Source organism: Phyllobates terribilis, unplaced genomic scaffold, assembly GCF_046119375.1.
Source record: "Phyllobates terribilis strain yellow unplaced genomic scaffold, ASM4611937v1 Scaffold_5__5_contigs__length_657084704, whole genome shotgun sequence".
In the NCBI taxonomy this organism is placed as follows: Eukaryota; Metazoa; Chordata; class Amphibia; order Anura; family Dendrobatidae; genus Phyllobates; species Phyllobates terribilis.
In genome coordinates, this window is record NW_027362765.1 from 265,620,985 (window position 1) to 265,643,262 (window position 22,278).

The following is a 22,278-nucleotide window of genomic DNA, read 5'->3' on the forward strand; positions in this document are numbered from 1 at the left end:
GGTCTCGAAAATCCTCTGTGTCCACCAGGTGGAAAGGCAGCATTTCTGTAGCCAAGAGCTTGCAGATGGTGAAATTCAACCTCTTAGCTTTCTCATGGCTAGGAGGAATTGGTCTTTTACTTGTACACATCTGAGGGACCGAGGGCTGGCTGTTGCGCTTAGACGGGGTTGAGAAGGGTGTCCCCGGCAAACTGCCGGTCTGTGAGGAAGATACAGGCGGACATGTTAGGTTGCCTTGATCCAAAGGTGGTGCTATCGATGTCGGACAGCGCTGAACACCAGCTGGTGTTTCCACCTCCAAAGAAAATGATGACCTGCCAATCACGCTGGCTGTTGCGGGTAAACAGGTGGCAGGTCTGCGTCCCAAAACAGGTGTGACTGCTGTTCCCCCAGTCACAGAGGATGAAGAGGCCGCGGATGCACAAGATGTGGCAGACAGTGGTTGGCCCGGCCGGCTAGGCCGCATTGTAGCACAGTGAACTTCCCACTGCAACTTATGCTTCATGTCCATGTGCCGGTTCATGCATGAAGTACTCAAACTACAGTATGTATTTTTTGGCCTCTACTTAGCTTTTGCTGTCAAATGTTACAGATAACACGAGTTGGGTCATCTTTATCGATCTGAAAAAATGCCCAGGCTATGCAAGGCTTAGCACCCATGCGACCTGAAGAGCCACCACGACTTGTGGTCAGAGGCAGAGTTGTGTTTGAGGATGCAGTTGTTGACGTGCTTCCAGTACTACGTCTCTGTCCAGGAAGGCGCAATCTGACCTCGTCGTCACTAGCATCCTGCGCCACCTCCTCTGCTGACCTCATCTCTTGGCTGACTGTGGGTTGACAGTAAGTGGGATCTCCAACCTCGTCATCATCACCGTGTGTGTTATCACATCCGTCGTCATCCGAGCAAACCTCTTCCTGCCCTGACAAAAAACTAAAGTTGTCGCTCCAATCAGGTATTTGAGTATCATCATCGTCTTCCTCACTGTCTCCACCAACAGGAGTTACAGTTTGGGAACGAGGGTCTGCATTATGGTCAGAACCTTCTGCGTCTGGTCCTGGATCCGACTCATAAAGATTCTGGGCATCAGTGCAGATCATTTCCTCATCTGGCTTCACAGAAGCTCTGGAGCCGACCTCTGATTCCCAGGCTATAGTATGAGTAAACAGCTCTGCAGACTCAACCATCTGTTCTACCCCATACTCAGACGGGCAGCTGGAGACTTGGGAGCTGTGAGGAAGCAAGTGCGATTGGGGTGACACCCCTGAGGACTGGAGTATTTGTGATGTTGAAGTTGAGGTGGAGGAGAGCCCACTTAAAGGAGCACTTGATATCCGTTGAAGCACCTGCTGTTTTTGTGCCTCATCTGGAATTTGTAGCGATTGGCGTGGCCGTAAGAAAGGAATCTTATCACATTGTCCGCTATAAGAAGTAGACATCTTAGTTTGACTGGAAGATGGTCTTTCTTCTGCAGATGTTACTGTTGCTTTAACACCTACCCCACGGACACAACCTTTTTTCCCCTTCCCAACACGCCTATTCCCCTTTCCACCAGCAGCAGGCCTTTTTCCACTCGTTTTGGTGGTTAACTAATTCACAACTCTGGAGTTGTTTGCACAAAAAAAACATGGATGGGAACCGAGCAGAGCTGAGTTGCCAAACTGTGGTATTAGCCCAAAAGTATTGGCTGGGTTAGATGCAGATAAAAATTATATTGAATTTGCAACCTGGTGGAGGTTAGTATAGATGGACTAATAGAACAAGTCCCACACACTGCTACAAGCCAAAATATTTTTTCAGAGCTAGATGCAGAAAAAAATTATATTGAATTTGCAACCTGGTGGAGGTTAGTATAGATGGACTAATAGAACAAGTCCCACACACTGCTACAAGCCAAAATATTTTTCAGAGCTAGATGCAGATAAAAATTATATTGAATTTGCAACCTGCTGGAGGTTAGTATAGATGGACTAATAAAACGATGCTATGCCCAAAAGGTTTTACTTCACTAGGTGCAGTAAAAAAATGTGTATTCAGGTGGTGTAGCTTGCAACACAGATAGGCTTCTCCACTGACTAACACACACTGCAAGAGGATAAAAAGGATTTGCTTTGCTAGATTTAGCCAAATGCTGTGAAAAAAACTTGCACAGCACTGGCAGAGACCTGCCTGGCAAAAAGTGATAGGAACTGATGTAACCTAGCCCTGAAAAGGACTGCAATTACAATTAGTCTTTACTCCCAACCTATCTATTTAAGAGCACAGTCCTGCCTGATAAAAGTGATAGGAACTGATGTAACCTAGCCCTGAAAAGGACTGCAATTACAATTAGTCTTTACTCCCAACCTATCTATTTAAGAGCACAGACCTGCCTGATAAAAGTGATAGGAACTGATGTAACCTAGCCCTGAAAAGGACTGCAATTACAATTAGTCTTTACTCCCAACCTATCTATTTAAGAGCACAGACCTGCCTGATATAAGTCATAGGAAATGATGTAACCTAGTCCTTAAAAGGACTGCAATCACAACTATTCCCTACTCCCAAGCTGTCTGTAGATTTGTGCAAAAATTGGCTTGAAATTAACAAAGTATAGCACACACAGCAACAGCGGTGCCATCTAACATGCAGCTGCAGCAGTGAGAAAATGGTGGAGACGGGGAAAATGGCTGGATCTTATAGGGCAAGGACATGTGACATACACTGCCAATGACACATGCCCTTGCTTGTGTGAAAAAAAGCAGTTTTCTCCGTGTGTGCGCTGCTGATAGGCTGACAGATTGCACCTCCCCACTGTAAATGCAGGAAAGAGAAAAAAAATGGAGATCTTCATTATTTCTGCAGAGATCCATCCCCTGCCCCTCCCCCCTCCCCGCTGTACACTCGAACTGCATATTAACATTAATTTTCAGCATTACTGAGAAAAAATCTAGTTATGATTTTGGTGCACGAACTGTGATTGAACATAACCTCGAACAGCCGAATTTTTTTCAAATTGTTTGTGTTCGCTGAACGGCTCGAACACCGCCCAAAACAGCTCGAATTAGAGATTGGCAAACAGTTCGAGTCGAACACCGCTCATCTCTACTACAGACTCTGCCTATGGGGGAAGCATTATACTACAGACTCTGTCTATAGGGAGGTGCATTATATTACAGACTCTGCCTATGGGGAGAAGCATTATACTACAAACTCTGGATATGGGGAGAGCAATATACTACAGACTCTGCCTATGGGGGAGCATTATACTACAGAATCTGCCTATGGGGGGAGTATTATACTACAGACTCTGCCTATGATGGGTAGCATTATGCTACAGACTCTGCCTATGGGGGGGCATTATACTACAGACTCTGCCTATGGGGGATCATTGTACTACAGACTCTGCCTATGGGGGAAGCATTACACTACAGACTCTGCCTATGGGGAGGTGCATTATATTACAGACTCTGCCTATGGGGGGGGAGCATTATACTACAGAATCTGCCTATGGGGGGAGTATTATACTACAGACTCTGCCTATGATGGGTAGCATTATACTACAGACTCTGCCTATGGGGGGGCATTATACTACAGACTCTGCCTATGGGGGAGCATTATACTACAGACTCTGCCGATTGGAGGAGCATTATACTGGAGACTCTGCCTATAGGGGAAAGCATTATACCATTATACTACAGACTCTGCCTATGGGGGAGACCATTATATTACAGACTCTGCCTATGGGGGGAAGCATTATACTACAGACTCTGCCTATTGGGGGGGAGCATTATACTACAGACTCTGCCTATGAGGGGGAGCATTATACTACAGACTATGCCTCAGGGGGAGGCATTATTCTGCAGACTTGGCCTATGGGGGGGGAGCATTATGCTACAGACTCTGCCTATGGGGGGAGCATTATACTACACACTCTGCCTATGGGGGGAGCATTATACTGCAGACGCTGCCTATGGGGGGGAGCATTATATTACAGACTCTGCCTATGGGGGGTGAGCATTATACTACAGACTCTGCCTATGGGGGGGAGTATTATACTACAGACTCTGCCTATGGGGAGGGAGTATTATACTGCAGACTCTGCCTATGGGGAGGGAGTATTATACTACAGGCTCTGCCTATGGGGGGAGCATTATACTACAGACTCTGCCTATGGGAGTGCATTATACTATATGGAGGCCTATGGGGAGTGCATTATACTACAGACTCTGCCTATGGGGGAGCATTATACTACATACTCTGCTTATAAGGGGAAGTGCATTATACTATATTGAGCACTATCCGGTGCATTATATTATATGTAGGCTACTTAGCAGTGTGGGGATTACAGTTATGGTCATACAGTGTGGGAGATAATGTGGGGTCTTTGCACAGTGTAGGGGCCATCATACATTGTGGGAGATAATGTGGGGTCTTTGCACAGTGAGGGGGCCATCATACAGTGTTGGAGCCATCAGTTTGGAGTCTATTAAGGGGTCAGCATACTGTGTGTGGGGGGTACTATACAGTGAGGGGGGATTACACTGTGTATAAGGGAGCATCATACCGTGTAGAGGGGAGCTGTGTATGGGGGGAGACTCAGGACATTATTAAATGTTAAATGGGCACTTATCGTTATAGGGGAACTCAGGTTATTATGACTGTCAAAGGGGCGCACAGAGGGCATTATTACTTTATATGGGGCACAATGTGGGCACTGTTTTCTAGGACACTTACACATGGCATTACTATATTCTAGATGTTTGTTTTACCATCTAGAGGGCACACAGTAGGTACAGTAATAGGGACACATACAGCAACAGAGGCTCAGTTTTGAGGTATCAGCAGGATGAGGGGTTTGTGCAGGTTGGGAATAAATGGAGACGGTGCCTGAAATGTAAGGAGTCAAATGTGTCTTTGTTGTGATCTCTGCAGACCTGAGACTCTGAGTGCTGGCTGGAGAAGTCGTCGTGTCAGTCTGGGCCAGATGGAAAAGACGGGAAAAGTGAACAATTTAATCAGATACGTCAGCTGTAAGTTACTATATATAACTGTGCTGTGATCTCTTATATGTTCTGCAGGACTGGCATCTATCAATATATGGTCACCAGATGGCGGTAAAATCAATGCTGGTCTTTGTATAAAGATTATTTTCAGTAACAGCACGTTCATCTGCTGAGGTTCTCCTACATCCACTATCTGGGTGCGCCACCATAGTTGTAATCAGGGTTACCTGGTTAGGGGCCCACTCAGAAGATTCGCCCCCTCCTAATAATAATAATAATATTTTTTATTTATATAGCACCAACATATTCCATAGCACTTTACAATTAAGCGGGGACATGTACATACAATAAATTTAATACAAGGTAAGACTGTTTAAACAGTTACATTAGGAGTGAAGCCCCTGATCGCAAGCTTATATTCTACAAGGAAATGGGTGGACACAACAGGTGAAAAGCGCTTGTTATTTCAGGTCAGGCAATTATAATAAGTAGGAATTTTCATATAAAGCTGCATGATCCGGTCATCAGCCAGTATATTTAAGTGCAATAATCAAGTATCGAGTGCAGCTATCGTGTGCATGGAGGTTGTGGAGACAGATGAATAGTATGGTGCAGATTCTGAATAATATTTAGAAGGAGGGAACAGGGGAAAGTTGGTTTACGGAGTAGTTGAGGTGGTAGGCTTGTTTAAAGAGATAGTTTTTTAAAGCACGCTTGAAAATGTAGTGGCTAGGCATCAGTCGGATCATCTGGGGTAGTGCATTCCAGAGAACTGGTGCAGCACTAGAGAAGTCTTGGAGATGGAGGTGTAAGGTTCGGATTATGGGGGATGTTAGTCTTAGGTCATTTGTAGAATGGAGGGCACGTGTAGGGCGATAGACAGAGATGAGAGAGGAGATATAAGGCAGTGCAGAACTGTGGAGAGTGTTGTGGGTGAGAGCAATGAGTTTATATTGGACCCTGTAGCGAATGGGCAACCAGTGTAATGACTGGAACAAGATGGAGGCATCGGTGAAGCGACTGGACAGAAATACCACCCTGGCTTCCGCATTCAGGATGGATTGGAGAGGAGAAAGTTTGGTAAGAGTGAGACTGATCAGAAGAGAGTTGCAGTAGTCCAGACGAAAGTGAATAAATGCGACAGTAAGAGTTTTAGCAGTTTCAAAGGTGAGAAAAGGTCAGATTCTGGAGATGTTTTTAAGATGCAGGTGACAAGAGCGAGTGAGTGATCGGATAGAGGGAGTAAAGGAAAGGTTAGTGTCGAATATGACCCTAAGGCAGCGGGCTTGCTGCTTGGGGGTTATGGTTGAACCCTCCAATGTAATTTCGATGTTGGGTAGAGTTAGGTTAGTAGAGGGGAGAAACATAAGAAGTTCAGTTTTGGAGAGATTCAGTTTAAGATAGAGGGAGGGAGGGAGGGACATGATGTTAGAGATAGCAGACAAACAATCCTTGGTATTTTGTATTAGGGTAGGGGTGATGTCAGGGGAAGAAGTGTATAATTGGGTGTTGTCAGCATAGAGATGATACTGGAACCGAAATCTGCTGATTGTTTGCCCAATAGGGGCAGTGTATGGAGAGAAGAGGAGGGGGCCTAGGACTGAGCCCTGCGGAACCCCGATAGTAAGGGGACAAGGAGAGGAGCCGGCAAAAGATATAGTGAAGGAGCAGTCAGAGAGGTAGGAGGAGAACTAGGAGAGAACAGTTTCCTTGAGGCCTATAGAGTAGAGATGAGCGTTGTTCTACTCGAACTGTTCGCCAATCTCAAATTCGAGCTGTTTTGGGCGGTGTTCGAGCCGTTCGGCGAACACGAACGATTTGAGAAAAATTCGGCTGTTCGAGGTTATGTTCGATAACTGTTCGTGCACCAAAATCATAACTGGATTTTTTCTCAGTAATGATGAAAATTAATGTTAATACGCAGTTTGAGTGTACAGCGGAGTGGGGGGAGTGGCAGGGGATGGATCTCTGCAGGAATAATGAAGATCTCCATTTTTTTTCTCTTTCCCGCATTTACAGTGGGGAGGTGCAATCTGTCAGCCTATCAGCAGCGCACACACGGAGCGAAGTGCTTTTTTCACACAAGCAAGGGCATGTGTCATTGGCAGTGTATGTCACATGTCCTTGCCCTATAAGACCAAGCCATTTTCCCCGTCGCCACCATTTTCTCACTGCTGCAGCTGCGTGTTAGACGGCACCGCTGTTGCTGTGTGCGCTATACCTTGTTAATTTCAAGCCAATTTTCGCACAAATCTACAGATAGCTTGGGAGTAGGGAATAGTTGTGATTGCAGTCCTTTTAAGGACTAGGTTACAGCATTTCCTACGACTTTTATCAGGAAGGTCTGTGCTCTTAAATAGATAGATTGTGGGAGTAAAGACTAATTGTAATTGCAGTCCTTTTCAGGACTAGGTTACATCAGTTCCTATCAGTTTTTGCCAGGCAGGTCTGTGCCAGTGCTGTGCAAGTTTTTTTCACAGCATTTGGCTGAATCTAGCAAAGCTAATCCTTTTTGGCCTATTGCCGAGTGTGTTAGTCAGTGGAGTAGCCTATCTGTGTTGCAAGATATACCACCTGTGTATAGAATACCAATTTTTTTACTGCACCTAGTGAAGTAAAATCTTTTGGGCATAGCATCATTCTATTAGTCCATCTATACTGACCTCCATCAGGTTGCAAATTGAATATAATTTTTTTCTGCATCTAGCTCTGAAAAAATATTTGGGCTTCTAGCAGTGTGTGGGACTTGTTCTATTAGTCCATCTATACTGACCTCCATCAGGTTGCAAACTGAAAATAATTTTTTTCTGCATCTAGCTCTAAAAATTTTTTGGACTTCTAGCAGTGTGTGGGACTTTCTCTATTACTCCATCTATACTGACCTCCATCAGGTTGCAAACTGAATATATTTTTTTTCTGCATCTACCTCTGAAAAAATATTGGGCTTCTAGCTGTGTGTGGTACTTGTTCTATTAATCCATCTATACAGACCTCCATCAGGTTGCAAACTGAATATAATTTTTTTCTGCATCTACCTCTGAAAAAATATTTGGGCTTCTAGCTGTGTGTGGGACTTGTTCTATTAGTCCATCTATACTGACCTCCATCAGGTTGCAAATTAAAAATAATTTTTATCTGCATCTACCTCTGAAAAAATATTTGGGCTTCTAGCTGTGTGTGGGACTTGTTCTATTAGTCCATCTATACTGACCTCCATCAGGTTGCAAACTGAATATAATTTTTTTCTGCATCTAGCTCTGAAAAAATATTTGGCCTTCTAGCAGTGTGTGGGACTTTCTCTATTAGTCCATCTATACTGACCTCCATCAGGTTGCAAATTAAAAATATTTTTTTGTCTGCATCTAGCTCTGAAAAAATATTTGGCCTTCTAGCAGTGTGTGGGACTTTCTCTATTAGTCCATCTATACTGACCTCCATCAGGTTGCAAATTGAATATATTTTTTTTCTGCATCTACCTCTGAAAAAATATTGGGCTTCTAGCTGTGTGTGGGACTTGTTCTATTAATCCATCTATACAGACCTCCATCAGGTTGCAAACTGAATATAATTTTTTTCTGCATCTACCTCTGAAAAAATATTTGGGCTTCTAGCTGTGTGTGGGACTTGTTCTATTAGTCCATCTGTACTGACCTCCATCAGGTTGCAAACTGAAAATAATTTTTTGCCTGCATCTAGCTCTGAAAAAATATTTTCCCTTCTAGCAGTGTGTGGGACTTTCTCTATTAGTCCATCTATACTGACCTCCATCAGGTTGCAAATTAAAAATAATTTTTATCTGCATCTACCTCTGAAAAAATATTTGGGCTTCTAGCTGTGTGTGGGACTTGTTCTATTAGTCCATCTATACTGACCTCCATCAGGTTGCAAACTGAATATAATTTTTTTCTGCATCTACCTCTGAAAAAATATTTAGCCTTCTAGCAGTGTGTGGGACTTTCTCTATTAGTCCATCTATACTGACCTCCATCAGGTTGCAAACTGAATATATTTTTTTTCTGCATCTACCTCTGAAAAAATATTTGGGCTTCTAGCTGTGTCTGGGACTTTCTCTATTAGTCCATCTATACTGACCTCCATCAGGTTGCAAATTGAATATAATTTTTTTCTGCATCTAACCCAGCCAATAATTTTGGCCTAATACCACAGTTTGGCCACTCAGCTCTGCTCGGTTCCCATCCATTGTTTTTTTGTGCAAACAACTCCAGAGTTGTGAATTAGTTAACCACCAAAATGAGTGGAAAAAGGCCTGCTGCTGGTGGAAAGGGGAATAGGCATGTTGGGAAGGGGAAAAAAGGTTGTGTCCGTGGGGTAGGTGTTAAAGCAACAGTAACATCTGCAGAAGAAAGACCATCTTCCAGCCAAACTAAAATGTCTACTTCTTTTAGCGGACAATGTGATAAGATCCCTTTCTTACGGCCACGCCAATCGCTACAAATTCCAGATGAGGCACAAAAGCAGCAGGTGCTTCAACGGATATCAAGTGCTCCTTTAAGTGGGCTCTCCTCCACATCAACTTCAACATCACAAATACTCCAGTCCTCAAAGGTGTCACCCCAATCGCACTTGCTTCCTCACAGCTCCCAAATCTCCAGCTGCCCGTCTGAGTATGAGGTAGAACAGATGGTTGAGTCTGCAGAGCTGTTTACTCATACTATAGCCTGGGAATCAGAGGTCGACTCCAGCGCTTCTGTGAATCCAGACGAGGAAATGATCTGCACTGATGCCCAGAATCTTTATGAATCGGATCCAGGACCAGACGCAGAAGGTTCTGACGATAATGTAGACCCTCATTCCCAAACTGTAACTCCTGTTGGTGGAGACAATGAGGAAGATGATGATGAGACTCAAATACCTGATTGAAGCGACAACTTTAGTTTTTTGTCAGGGCAGGAACAGGTTGGCTCTGAGGACGACAGGTGTGATAACGCACAGGGTGATGATGATGAGGTTGGAGATCCCACTTACTGTCAACCCACAGTCAGCCAAGAGATGAGGTCAGCAGAGGAGGTGGAGGAAGATGCTAGTGACGACAAGGTCAGGTTGAGCCTTCCTGGACAGAGACGTAGTACTGGAAGCACGTCAACAACTGCATCCTCAAACACAACTCTGCCTCTCACCACTAGTCGTGGTGGCTCTTCAGGTTGCATGGGTGCTAAGCCTTGCATAGCCTGGGCATTTTTTCAGATCGATAAAGATGACCCAACTCGTGTTATCTGTAACATTTGTCAGCAAAAGCTAAGTAGAGGCCAAAAAATACATAGTTTGAGTACTTCATGCATGAACCGGCACATGGACATGAAGCATAAGTTGCAGTGGGAAGCTCAGTGTGCTACAATACGGCCTAGCCGGCCGGGCCAACCGCCGTCTGCCATATCTTGTGCATCCGCGGCCTCTTCATCCTCTGTGACTGGGGGGACAGCAGTCACACCTGTTTTGGGGCGCAGACCTGCCACCTCTTTACCCGCAACAGCCAGCGTGATTGGCAGGTCATCATTTTCTTTGGAGGTGGTAACACCAGCTGGTGTTGAGCGCTGTCCGACATCGATAGCACCACCTTTGGATCAAGGCAACCTAACATGTCCGCCTGCATCTTCCTCACAGACCGGCAGTTTGCCGGGGACACCCTTATCAACCCCGTCTAAGCACAATAGCCAGCCCTCGGTCCCTCAGATGTGGACAAGTAAAAGACCATTTCCTCCTAGCCATGAGAAAGCTAAGAGGTTGAATTTCACCATCTGCAAGCTCTTGGCTACAGAAATGCTGCCTTTCCGCCTGGTGGACACAGAGGATTTTCGAGACCTTATGTCCGTCGCAGTGCCCCAGTACCAGATGCCCAGTCGGCACTACTTCTCAAAGAAAGGTGTGCCTGCGCTCCACCAGCATGTCGCACACAACATCACCGCTGCTTTGAGAAACTCTGTGTGTGACAGGGTGCATTTCACCACAGACACTTGGACGAGTAGGCATGGACAGGGGCGTTACATGTCGCTGACTGGGCACTGGGTAACTATGGTGACAGCAGGACAAGGGGCTGCTGTCCAAGTCTTGCCGTCCCCACGAGTTGTGCGTCAATCCTCTTTATGTCAAAGTTCCTCCACTGCTTCTGCCTCCTCAACCTCCTCTCGGTCTTCCACCTGCACCCAAAGCCTGTCTGGTCATGCCACAAACTTTCTAACTGCGCAGAAGGGATCCTGCACACCTCCTTACTATGCTGGCAGCAGGGCTCAACGTCATCAGTCGGTTTTTACTTTGAAATGTCTGGGAAATGTGAGTCACACAGCTGAGGAGTTGTGGTCAGCTCTGGAGAACCAATTTCATGAATGGTTGTCTCCACTGGACCTGAAACCAGGGAAGGCCGTGTGCGACAATGCTGCAAACCTGGGTGCGGCCCTTCGCCGGGGCAATGTCACACACGTGCCTTGTATGGCTCACGTGTTGAACCTGGTTGTCCAGCAATTTTTAGCCCACTATCCCAGACTAGATGGCCTTCTGCAGAGGGCACGGTCACTGTGTGCTCACTTCCGCCGTTCGCATCCCGCAGCTCAGTGACTCACATCTCTACAGAAGTCGGTGGGCCTGCCACTTCACCGGCTAAAATGCGATGTGCCTACCCGGTGGAATTCAACTCTGCACATGTTGCAGCGACTGTGACAGCACCGACAATCCCTGGTGCAATACGTTCTGACGTATAGCCTGGGCCAATGAGATCCGGAGGTGGGGCAAATCACGCTGGAGGAGTGGTCTCAGATCAGGGACCTATGCACCCTTCTGCACAGTTTTGAAATGGCGACGAAGATGTTTAGTGCTGACGATGCCATTATCAGCATGACTATTCCGGTGATTTACATGCTGGAGCACATGTTAAACAGAATTCGGAGTCAGGTAGTGGCACAAGAGGAGGTGGAGGAAGTAGAGGAGGAGGAGTTGTATGCGGAAGGGCTAACATCTGCAAGGTCCAGACGGTCGGCAGCACCAAGGCGGCAGGCATGTGAGGGTGGGGGAGATGGTTTTACCAGGGTGCATGGTAGCAGCCAAACTAGTGAGGAAGGTGCAGGAGCCCAGGAAGAAGTGGAGGACGAACTGATGGAAGACTCATCAGATGAGGGAGACCTTGATCACATTTCTGTTGTGCGAGGTTGGGGGGAGAGGACAGAGGAAGGAAGCATGATTGTTACCTCGCCACCAACACAACAGGGACTTGGTGCTCCTGGATGCGCAATACAAATGAGTGCCTTCTTGCTGCACTACCTGCAACATGACCCTCGAATTGTGAGAATTAGAAATAATCCTGACTACTGGGTTGCCACACTGTTAGATCCCCGGTACAAAAGTAAATTTGCAGAAATTATTCCTGCCATAGAAAGGGATGCACGCATGCAGGAGTATCAGCAGAGACTGTTGCAGAATCTTACATGTGCTTTTCCACAAAACACCAGTGGTGCACGTAGTGAATCTCACAGTTCCAACTTGCCAACCGTGGGACCGTCAAGTGTTCAGCACTCAAACCGTAACAGAACCACAGTATCTGCTGGTAACATCAATTTTGCGGAATCATTTCACCACTTTTTTAGCCCATCCTTTGCAAGGCCACAGGAGACAAGAAGTCTGACACATAGTCAACGCCTAGAGACGATGGTACAGGAGTATCTCCAAGTAAACATTGAAGCCATGACTGTGTCACTGGACCCTTGCTCTTTTTGGGCTTCCAATCTGGATAAATGGCCGGAGCTAGCCACTTACGCCTTGGAGATCTTGTCATGCCCCGCAGCCAGCGTTCTGTCTGAACGTGTGTTCAGCGCTGCTGGTGGTGTGCTGACAGATAAGCGCACGCGGCTCTCCACTGATAATGTAGACAGACTCACGTTCATAAAGATGAACAAATCATGGATCCGAAACAACTTTTCTACCCTTGTGTCATCCTGGGGAGAGTAAAAGCTTGATGATTGGTTAAAATGACCCTACCAACCGTTTTAAGCTTTCAAATTACTAATCATGTTTATCTGTATCTTGACTGGAAAATAATTTGGGCTTTGTAGCAGTGTGCAGCACTGATCCTATTAGCCCATCTATACTAAGCTCCACCAGATTTAAAATTAATAATAATTTGTAGCTGCATCTAGCCCGGAAAATAATTTTGGGGCTCCGAGATGCGCAAGACACATAAGTGCCTTCTTGCTGCACTACCTGCAACATGACCCTCATATTGACAGAATTCGAAGTAATCATGACTACTGGGTTGCCACACTCTTAGGTCCCCCAAACTTTTCGATCAACCTTTTCATTTTAATAAAGACCAAAAAAATGGTCATTTTTGAAATTATAAGCATTAGCAGGTTATTAGAAACTGAAATCAAACAGTTTTCAACTCAAAACTTTATTCTAGGTGATGTTACATTTTCACATAGGACCCCTTGTTCGAAAGGAGCTTCTGAACTCTCTCGTCCATTGAATTTGTCAGGTTTTGGATGGTTTCTGCTTCAATTGTTTTGCATGAGGACAGAATACCCTCCCAGAGCTGTTGCTTAGATGTGAACTGCCTCCCGCCATCATAGACACTCCTTTTGATGATGCTCCAGAGGTTCTGAATGGGGTAGAGGTCAGGGGAGAATGGGGGTCACACCATAAGTTTGTCCCCTTTTATGCCCATATTAGCCAGAGATGCAGATGTTTTATGTGCAGCATGAGATGGTGCATTATCATGCAAAAAAATTATCTTGCTGTGAAATACATGGTTCTTCTTCTTGAACCATGGCAGGAAGTGCTGTTTGAGAAAATCCACATACATTATGGAGTTCATCTTTAGCGCCTTCAGGGATCCTAAAGGGGCCGACAATCTCTCTCCCCATGATTCCAGCCCAAAACATTACTCCACCTCCTACTTGTTGGCGCTGTAGCCGTGTTTGCGTGGGGTGTCCATCAACCAGCCATCCTCCACTCCATCCATCTGGACCATCGAGCGCTGCACGGCACTCATCCGTGAACAAAACAGTTTTGAAATCAGTCTTCATGTAATGTTTGGCCCACTGGAGCCGTTTCTGCTTGTGTGAAGTGGATAGAGGAGGGCGACAGGATGGCACATGCATAGCTGCAAACCTCTGAAGGACCCTGCATCTTGTTGTTCGGGGGACGTTGGAGGCACCAGCAGCTTCAAAAACTTGTCTGCTGCTATGACAAGGCTTTTTTGCCGCTGCTCTTTTAACCTGACGTAATTGCCTGTAGGAAAGAGTCCTCAATTTGCCCTTATCAGCACGCACACGTGTGTACTGTGAATCAGCTACATACTTCTTGATTGCCAAGACACTTCATCCTGATCATCGCACAATGTTGATTGTAGTCATGCCTTGACCTAAACACTCCACAATTTGTTGCTTCTCAGCAGCCGACACATCCTCTTTCTTTCCCATTTTGGCAGAAAATGTAGGCTGCTTAATAATGTGAGACAGCCTTCTTAAGTAGTCTTGCCTTTCATTGGACACACCTGCCAAACTAATTAGCACAAGTGTCTGCAATTGCTTACAGTGATATAAAGAGCCCTGACACACATCACCATCAATGAGTTTAACTGACAAACAAACAAATTCTTCCCTTATCACTCCTAAACACTTTTTGCATAATAATTTGGAACACAGTGTACATGTGCTTTTCCACAAAACACCAGTGGTTCACGTAGTGAATCTTACAGTTCTAACTTGCCAACCGTGGTCTGTATGGAGTTGTTCAATAAAGGGGCCAAAATTAAGATAACATAGATGGGAGAGGTCTCTATGAATAGGAATTCCTAAGTATTTGATACCCTGTGAGGGCCAGGCAAAGGGAAAGTTGGACTGGATGGAATCCTATATGGATTTGGGTAGGGAGACATCGAGGGCCTCAGACTTCGCTGCATTGATTTTAAAATTTGACCATGTAACAAAGTGATCTATTTCAGCCATAACAGCATGGATGGATATATGTGATTGAGTGATATATACTAGTACTTCATCAGCAAATAGAGAGCACTTGTACTCGGTGCCTCCCACCTCAATCCACCTAATATTGGGGTTATGGCGAATTGATGAGAGCAGGTGCTCCGTCACTAGGATGTATAAGAGAGGGGACAGAGGACATCCCTGCCTTGTCCCATTGGTGATTGTGAAAGGTGATGAAAATGTTGCACCCCCTGGGCCTTGGGACACCCAGAGCCGGACCCTTTTTGGTGGATGCTGGTGGTTGTAGTCTTCGTGGCGGCGACCCAGTTCCGTGGCTCAGGGTGGTCAAACCAGTGGCGGAACTATTTATGTGGTTTTGATGTTTAAATGTCCGACTACGCCACCCGTGGATTGCGGTCAGAGTGAACCGCCGCTGCAGGGCAGACCGCTGAGTCTGGTGTTGTGGGTGCAGCAGAGCGTAGCATAACTCCCCACGGGAGGAGTATAGCCTCAGGGCAGTGTATGCGGAGGATGGGGGTGATGGTGCAGGGCAGCAGCAGTAACGACACGGAGTCAGTGATGCAGTCCAGGGCCTTTACTCACAGTTCTTATTATCCAGACCACGTCTGCAGGTAACGGCTGCCCACGTCGTACTGTGCTCACCAGGTGAGGGGCTCAGACAACTCCCAGATAACTTTGGAGCGCTTCACAGGACCCCCTTTGTGTGTCCTTTGTCTGGCCTTTCTTACCAACCCTTCTGTCCGGCTGCCTCGGGCCTCCTCTTGGTAAACTTGGCGCCAGTTTCCCTGACCCTATGTGCTGCCCTCCTAGCGGGTGTAGCGAGGGGCTGCGCCACATAAAATGTCACAGCCTCCGGTTTCTAGCTGAGGGTTGTTTCCTGCCTCCAATAGTTTCGGGGTCCGGTCTCCCCCTTTGGCCTGACCCCTCCATGCAAGTGGATTCGGGCGTGCGGTGGCGACTCTCCCGTCCGCACCCCTGGGATCCCTTCGTTCCTCGTTCCTGGAGCCTTCTCCGCACCTCTTCCTTCCTTCTCCCTCTTCCAGGCCTGGGCCTCTGTTACTAGGCCCGCCTCCGGAGCAGAGCTCATGCAGAGCCCCTGCTCCCTGCCACTTCTGCTCAGACTTCTCTGCACTGAACTAAGATGGTGCCCACCTTTTATACTCCCTTCTCAATGCACCCAGGAACTGCTTCCTCCCTGCTCTTGCACTACAGGGTTCCCCTTCCTCAGTGTTCCCTCCCCCCACTCCAGCCAGGGACAGGGACTGTCGTGCCCATCTCAGGGGCATATTGGTCGCCCTGCCCCACGGCAATGTGGTGTAATGCATGCAGGTGTCGGGTCCTGATCCACACTCCATCCTTACCTGAGAGTGAGATATCACACCTCTGGGTGAGGTGCAATACCTCTGTAGCAACCGAGCCCTCAGGGTGCTACAGTTCCATTTATCTTCAGCCTAGGTGACGTATTGCGATACAGGGCCGTGATTTTGGCTATAAAAGGGTCCCCAAGACCCCTACCCCAAGCTTTTTAAGAGAATCATATATGGCGTGCCAGGAGACTCTATGGAATGCTTTCTCAGCATCCAACGAGAGTATCTAATTACAAATTTTTAACTGCATCTAGCCCAGGAAATACTTTGTGCCTAGTAGCAGTGTCTGCTAGTCAGCGGATTATCCCGGCTGTTAAGCAAGCTACACCACCTGTAGTTTGGACACTTAATTTTTTCAAAGTAAATGCTTCGGGACCACGGGATACTCAGTGAAGAGCATCAGGAGGCACCCCAAAGCATAGGGGCTGGGACTGGCAGTAGGATGCCTTGCGGTGGACAGCCGAGCTTGATCCTTATAAAAGCTTTTTAACTGCAGCAGCTTTAGTGGATGCTACTGGAGCTGGAATTACGCGGCTGCTGGCATGAGACTTGCCCTCCAATAGATCCTTGTAAATGGATTTAAAGTGTATTCATTCAAATTAGAGAGACAATTTAAATTAAAAAGCTTAGAGCTGCCTCCACCACAGGGGGGCTCGCTCGACCCACCAGCGGACAGGCACCAGTATTGGGAGAGGGGGGCTGGCCGTCAGGGTTCACCGCGGCTCTGGCACAAACCCGGCGACACGGAGGTGGCACGGGCAGGAGCGGACTGAACGTGTCGGCTTCTCACTTTTTGGATTTTAGAAGGGCATGACATGCCTATATCTGTGTCTCCCCCTCCTTTTACTCCTCCACCTCTTTTCTTTTCTCATGACTATATGTACTTGTCACTTTTCCATGTGTTAGTTGTGTCTTCTGAGCAGTTTGTCAGGTTTTGGACACCTTTGAAGGTGTTTTCTATGTGTTTCTATGTGTTTTTGTTTGGCTGCCATTGGTTTTAACGGTGTTCGAAGGTGTTCGACGAACAGTTCGACGAACATTTCGGCGAACACACGGGTGTTCGACGAACCGAACCGAATTCGAACACTACGGGGGTGGCTCAACACTACTATAGAGCGGAGCATAGTGAGGAGGAGTTGGTGATCCACAGTGTCAAATGATTCAGAGATATCCAGGAGAATCAGAAGCAAGCAGTAACATTTGGATTTAGCTGTTAGTAGATCATTAGAGACTTTAGTGAGGGCAGTTTCAGTGGAGTGTGAAGAGCAGAAACCAGATTGTAGCGGGTCGAGGAGAGAATTATCTGAGCGATAGCGGATTAGACGGGAGTGGACCAAGCATTCCAGGAGTTTAGAGATGAAAGGAAGATTAGAGACAGGTCTGTAGCTAGCAGTGCAGTTCTGGTCCAGGGATGGCTTTTTAAGTAAAGGGGTTTTGATGGCATGTTTAAATGAGGAGGGAAAGATACCTGAAGAAAGAGAGCCGAATGAGGAGGTTAGAGAAAGTAGATGAGAGGCAGATTAGGAGAGGGGATCATCGATGGGGATGTAAAAGTCTCCCATGATGAGGGTGGGGATGTCACAGGACAGAAAGTGAGGAAGCCAGGTGGCAAAGTGATCCAGGAACTGGCGGGAGGAACCTGGAGGGTGATACACAACCACCACCCCTCCCGAACCAAAACCTTAGCTACGCCTCTGGTGTTTGTAATGACACTCAGCTCTGCTCTACACACTAGCTGCAGTGATCAGGACTGAGAGCAGGGCTTTCTATCATTACATGTCTCACATGAGAAAGCATGTTCTTCTGACCATGTGGGGGAATGGTCCAATTTTCCCAACATAGGTTGATGTCATGCAGGGAAAAAAATAATTGCTTCCAGGCAAGAATCTCTGATAATACTCTGTGGGGTTTATTATAAATTAAAATTCAAGCTTTGCAAGCTAACATCTTCAAAGTGGAGATGAGAAATTAAAAAATAGAAACTATGTTTTATTCAGCTCTGCAGCCACTATTCCATAGTTTTACATGGTAAAACTATAAAAAGTTTGCAGTAGCTTAAAGCATCTATGGCTACAACCACTAACAGTTAACTAACTGTCACTATATGAGTGGCCGTAACGATGGATACCTAAATTACTACAGTGCTCTGCATGGGGAATATTACATAGCGAATCAGAAGAACTATACTACAATTCTAATTTTAGGTATTTGCTAATGTTGTTATTTTTACACCCACTACAGACTGATTAAATCAGTCATCATGTGCGGGGAAAGATGTGGCCTAAGTGTATGGCCCGCATCAAAGGCAGGGACACAACATATGACTTAAATACACTTCATATACCTAGTGGCCTTGGTAATTTAGAAGTGAGATGTTTGAGAGAGAGAGACAAGTATATTTCTGGTGAAGGACAATGTGTGATAGTCATGATGCTCCTTATGGACATATGAATATGATGTCTGCTTACAGTAGTCATTATGTAAAGTGGTAGACTTTATATAATTAAACTAATTGTAAGAGGAATGATAAGTGGGAAAAACAGGAGCGGAGGATAGGAGAAATGTGAAGCTGTTACCAGGAAGAAAGATGTTAGTGTGGATTGGGCTGTGGGATTGGTGCCTAGAGATATTTTTTTAGCAGACTTTCAGTAGAAGTGACTACCATGGAGGGATGGGGAAGAGAGGGAGGAATATGTTGAAGATAGCCATGCAGTAGGTTGTGATAGATTCTATATACTACAATGTGCGAAATTGCGATGACCATTTTAGGGTCATTCATGTGAATTGAATTGCACATTGCTAAAACTCGATGGGACCCGCAGATTATCTGATCAGCTGTCATGTGCCCCTAACAGCCGCGAATTGCGATTTAACATTGCCGTGGCGGAAGGGCGTCTCTAGTCTCACCCATCGGCGCCCGTGTCACATAACCGCGGGTCACCGATGGGTTGACATGAAAACCCGGGGTCTGCAGGAGACCCTTGCGATTGTCATTGTCAGGATGCTATGAGTGCTATGTGCTATGTGTTTAGCACTGGCGATCAGCAGCTTCTAGTCTCCCATGGAGACGATTGAAGCATGTAAAAAGTAACAAAAAAAGTTTTTAAAAAAATTAAAGGAATATAAAAGTTTAAATCACCCCCCTTTCGCCCCATTCAACATAAAACAATAAAAAAAATCAAATATACACATATTTGGTATTGACCCATTCAGAATAGCCCAATATATAGAAAGAATTAATCCGATCTGTAAACGGCGTAATGAGAAAAAAAATCAAAACGTCAGAATTAGGTTTTTTTGGTCCCCACAACATTGCAATAAAATGCAATAATGGACAATCAAAACATTGTATCTATCCCAAAATGGTATGCATAAAAACGTCAGCTCGGCATGCAAAAAAAAAGCCCTCATCCTTCCCCAGATCCCAAAAAATGGAGACGCTACAGCTCTCAGAAAATGGCAACTTTTTTTTTTACAAATTTTGCATTTTTTTCACCAATTAAATAAGAAAGAACCTATACATGTTTGGTATCTACGAACTCGTAATGACCTAGAGAATCATATTGGCAGGTCAGTTTCAGAATTTAGTGAACATGGTAAAAAAAAAAACAACTGTGGAATTCCCATTTTCCAGTACACAATATGGTAAAACCAATGGTGTCATTCAAAAGTACAACTTGTCCTGCAAAAATAAGCCCTAACATGGCCATATTGACTGCCCTCGCCCAGAGCGCCGTGGGTGATTCCTGGGTTGACTTGACAGCGGAGGGGGGGGTGACGCAATTCCTCCTTTCTGCTGTGTGCGGCGTGCTCGGATTTGCCTGGTCACCTGAGTAGGCGGGGCCCGTGTTCGGAGATGCAACTATTGGCTGGACATTTCTGTTCCCTCATATACCTACACCCACCTGCTCCATCATAGCCACGCCTCCTGACGAAGCCACGCAGGCGAAACGCTCGTTGAGGCACGCTATCCGTTCACCTGCAGCAGCTCCTCCACACTTCTGATTAATATGTCCCAAGGTAATGCCTTTTAGAATTAGATCTGTACTAATTACTATGTCTAGTTATCTTGTATATGCTTAGAAAGATTGTATTTGCATACTCTTGTGGCTTTCTGAGCTTTATACATATAGCTCTGGTGTCTTTCTTATAAGCAGGACACAGGTTATGTTGTGCATGTCCGTATACATATCCGGGCATACTTAGTGTGGATTTCTCTGCAGCTGGTGAATTGGTCTCCTTTTCCTTTTGGGTTATTCCATCTCATCCCTGGCTTGGCCCTTCACCTTAGACGTCTATAATACATTTTTTACCTGTTGTTTATTATATAAAAAATCTTATGTATAATAACATTTATAAATTGTTTCATTAATAGCTCTATCTCTGGCTGTTTTTGTTTGAGTGGGGTGTCATCCATATACTTCCTAGTGGATCCTGGTTACACCTCCCTCTCTTCTTTTTGGTGTTAGACTGATGGTGGACTAGCCCTTCAGAACTCTGGATCCCGCCCAACAAAATAACACATGGCTTGTGTATGGTTTATTTATTGCATGATATATCATAACTGAGCATAATGAAGTTTCATGGTCTCTACATTCTTTGATTTCTAGGCAAACCTAGTAGAAGAAAAATTTTACATCACACATGTAATCTTCACCTCCTGTGCCTTGTGGCATTCAGTTAACTACAAAGACATGCTACATCAATAGACTATTAGGCAAGTGACAGACTTTGCCATGGGGTCATGGGATCTTTTGGGTAAGAGAATATAAGTAGTATTTTAAATACGTTTATTACAAAATAATTTGATTCTGTATTTATTGTATAGATAAATCAATAATTATAGGATTACCTCTTAAATCAAATGGCTACTTTTTAGTTTAAAGGGTTGTTCACTACTGGACAACACTTTCACAACAGCAATATATAAAATTATTAACATATACTTACCTCCATGGCTAGTGTCATTCCTTTGATGTCGGCACTGACTGCTGCAGCCAATCAGCAGCTGCTGATTGGTCATAGCCTTTCAGTATTACATCAGTGTTATCACCTGGGGACACAGAGCCAATATTGGAGGAATAGCGCTAATCTGAAAGTTAAGGTGTGTTTGTTTTCTTCATATTATCAAGAGCAAATTAGCAGTTAAGACTGGGTTCTCCACTAATGGAAAACCCTTTAAACTATACAGCAAGCAAAGAGACTACTGTCGGCTATAAAGTATAACGCAGATGCACAAAAATCTAATGTATGATATATCCATCTGAATGAATAATGCAAAGGCAGTAAATACATTTTTCACTTTAACTTTGTTTCCTTCTCTCGATTCTACTGTTTTCCATCTATTTTGACTAATGACAAGCTCAGTCTTTGCAAAGATGCAGACAGGAAAAAAGTGCTCACAATCTCTCAGTCTAGTGTCACATTTCTCTTTCTGTCACTCAGGCTTCCTAATGCAATTCATGGGTACCATTTGTGGATTTTTAACATTTTTTAAGCAGGCAGGAGGTGGAAAACAATCCATCAACATCACTCGACTTGAATGCCTACCAAACATACAGTTAAGCAGTAATCTGAAAGGAGGCAGCATTGGTGAGCCACACAGTAATCCTAAAAAATGCTCTGATTTTGAAACAATATAGGGGAGGGGGGATATGATAATTAATCAGAGAGGTGGGGATTTAGGGGAATAATAAGCACATAGGCGGAAATTGCTTAACGTCCCCCCAGACACCAAGCCTGTACAAAATAGAATTGATTAAAGTGCTTTTCTCTGCAATCAAACCTCTACTATGGGCCATACAGTTATGTATAGTTTTACTTTTCTATAACCTGTATGGCCATAGTAGAGGTCTGATATCTCCCAGGGGATGACAGATTCCCTTTAAATATTTGTTCTGGCTTAAACACTTCATACGATAAAGAAAATAAAAACAGAACAAAGGGTAAGTACAGTAAATTTGTCAAAAGTTAATATC

General features: G+C 45.2%; 1 protein-coding gene and 1 long non-coding RNA gene across 2 annotated transcripts in view; one reads left to right on the forward strand and one right to left on the reverse strand.

The window, feature by feature from the left end:
* The window catches only part of ANKFN1 (ankyrin repeat and fibronectin type III domain containing 1), a 1,224,583-nt gene that overhangs the window by 849,319 nt on the left and 352,986 nt on the right, over positions 1 to 22,278 (reverse strand). The gene's annotated exons all lie outside the window — the stretch shown is intronic.
* The window catches only part of LOC141271116 (uncharacterized), a 160,372-nt gene that overhangs the window by 69,267 nt on the left and 68,827 nt on the right, over positions 1 to 22,278 (forward strand). The window contains exon 2 of the long non-coding RNA XR_012321835.1: positions 4,913 to 5,010. This is a non-coding gene — a long non-coding RNA (uncharacterized lncRNA). The remainder of the gene's footprint in view (positions 1 to 4,912; positions 5,011 to 22,278) is intronic.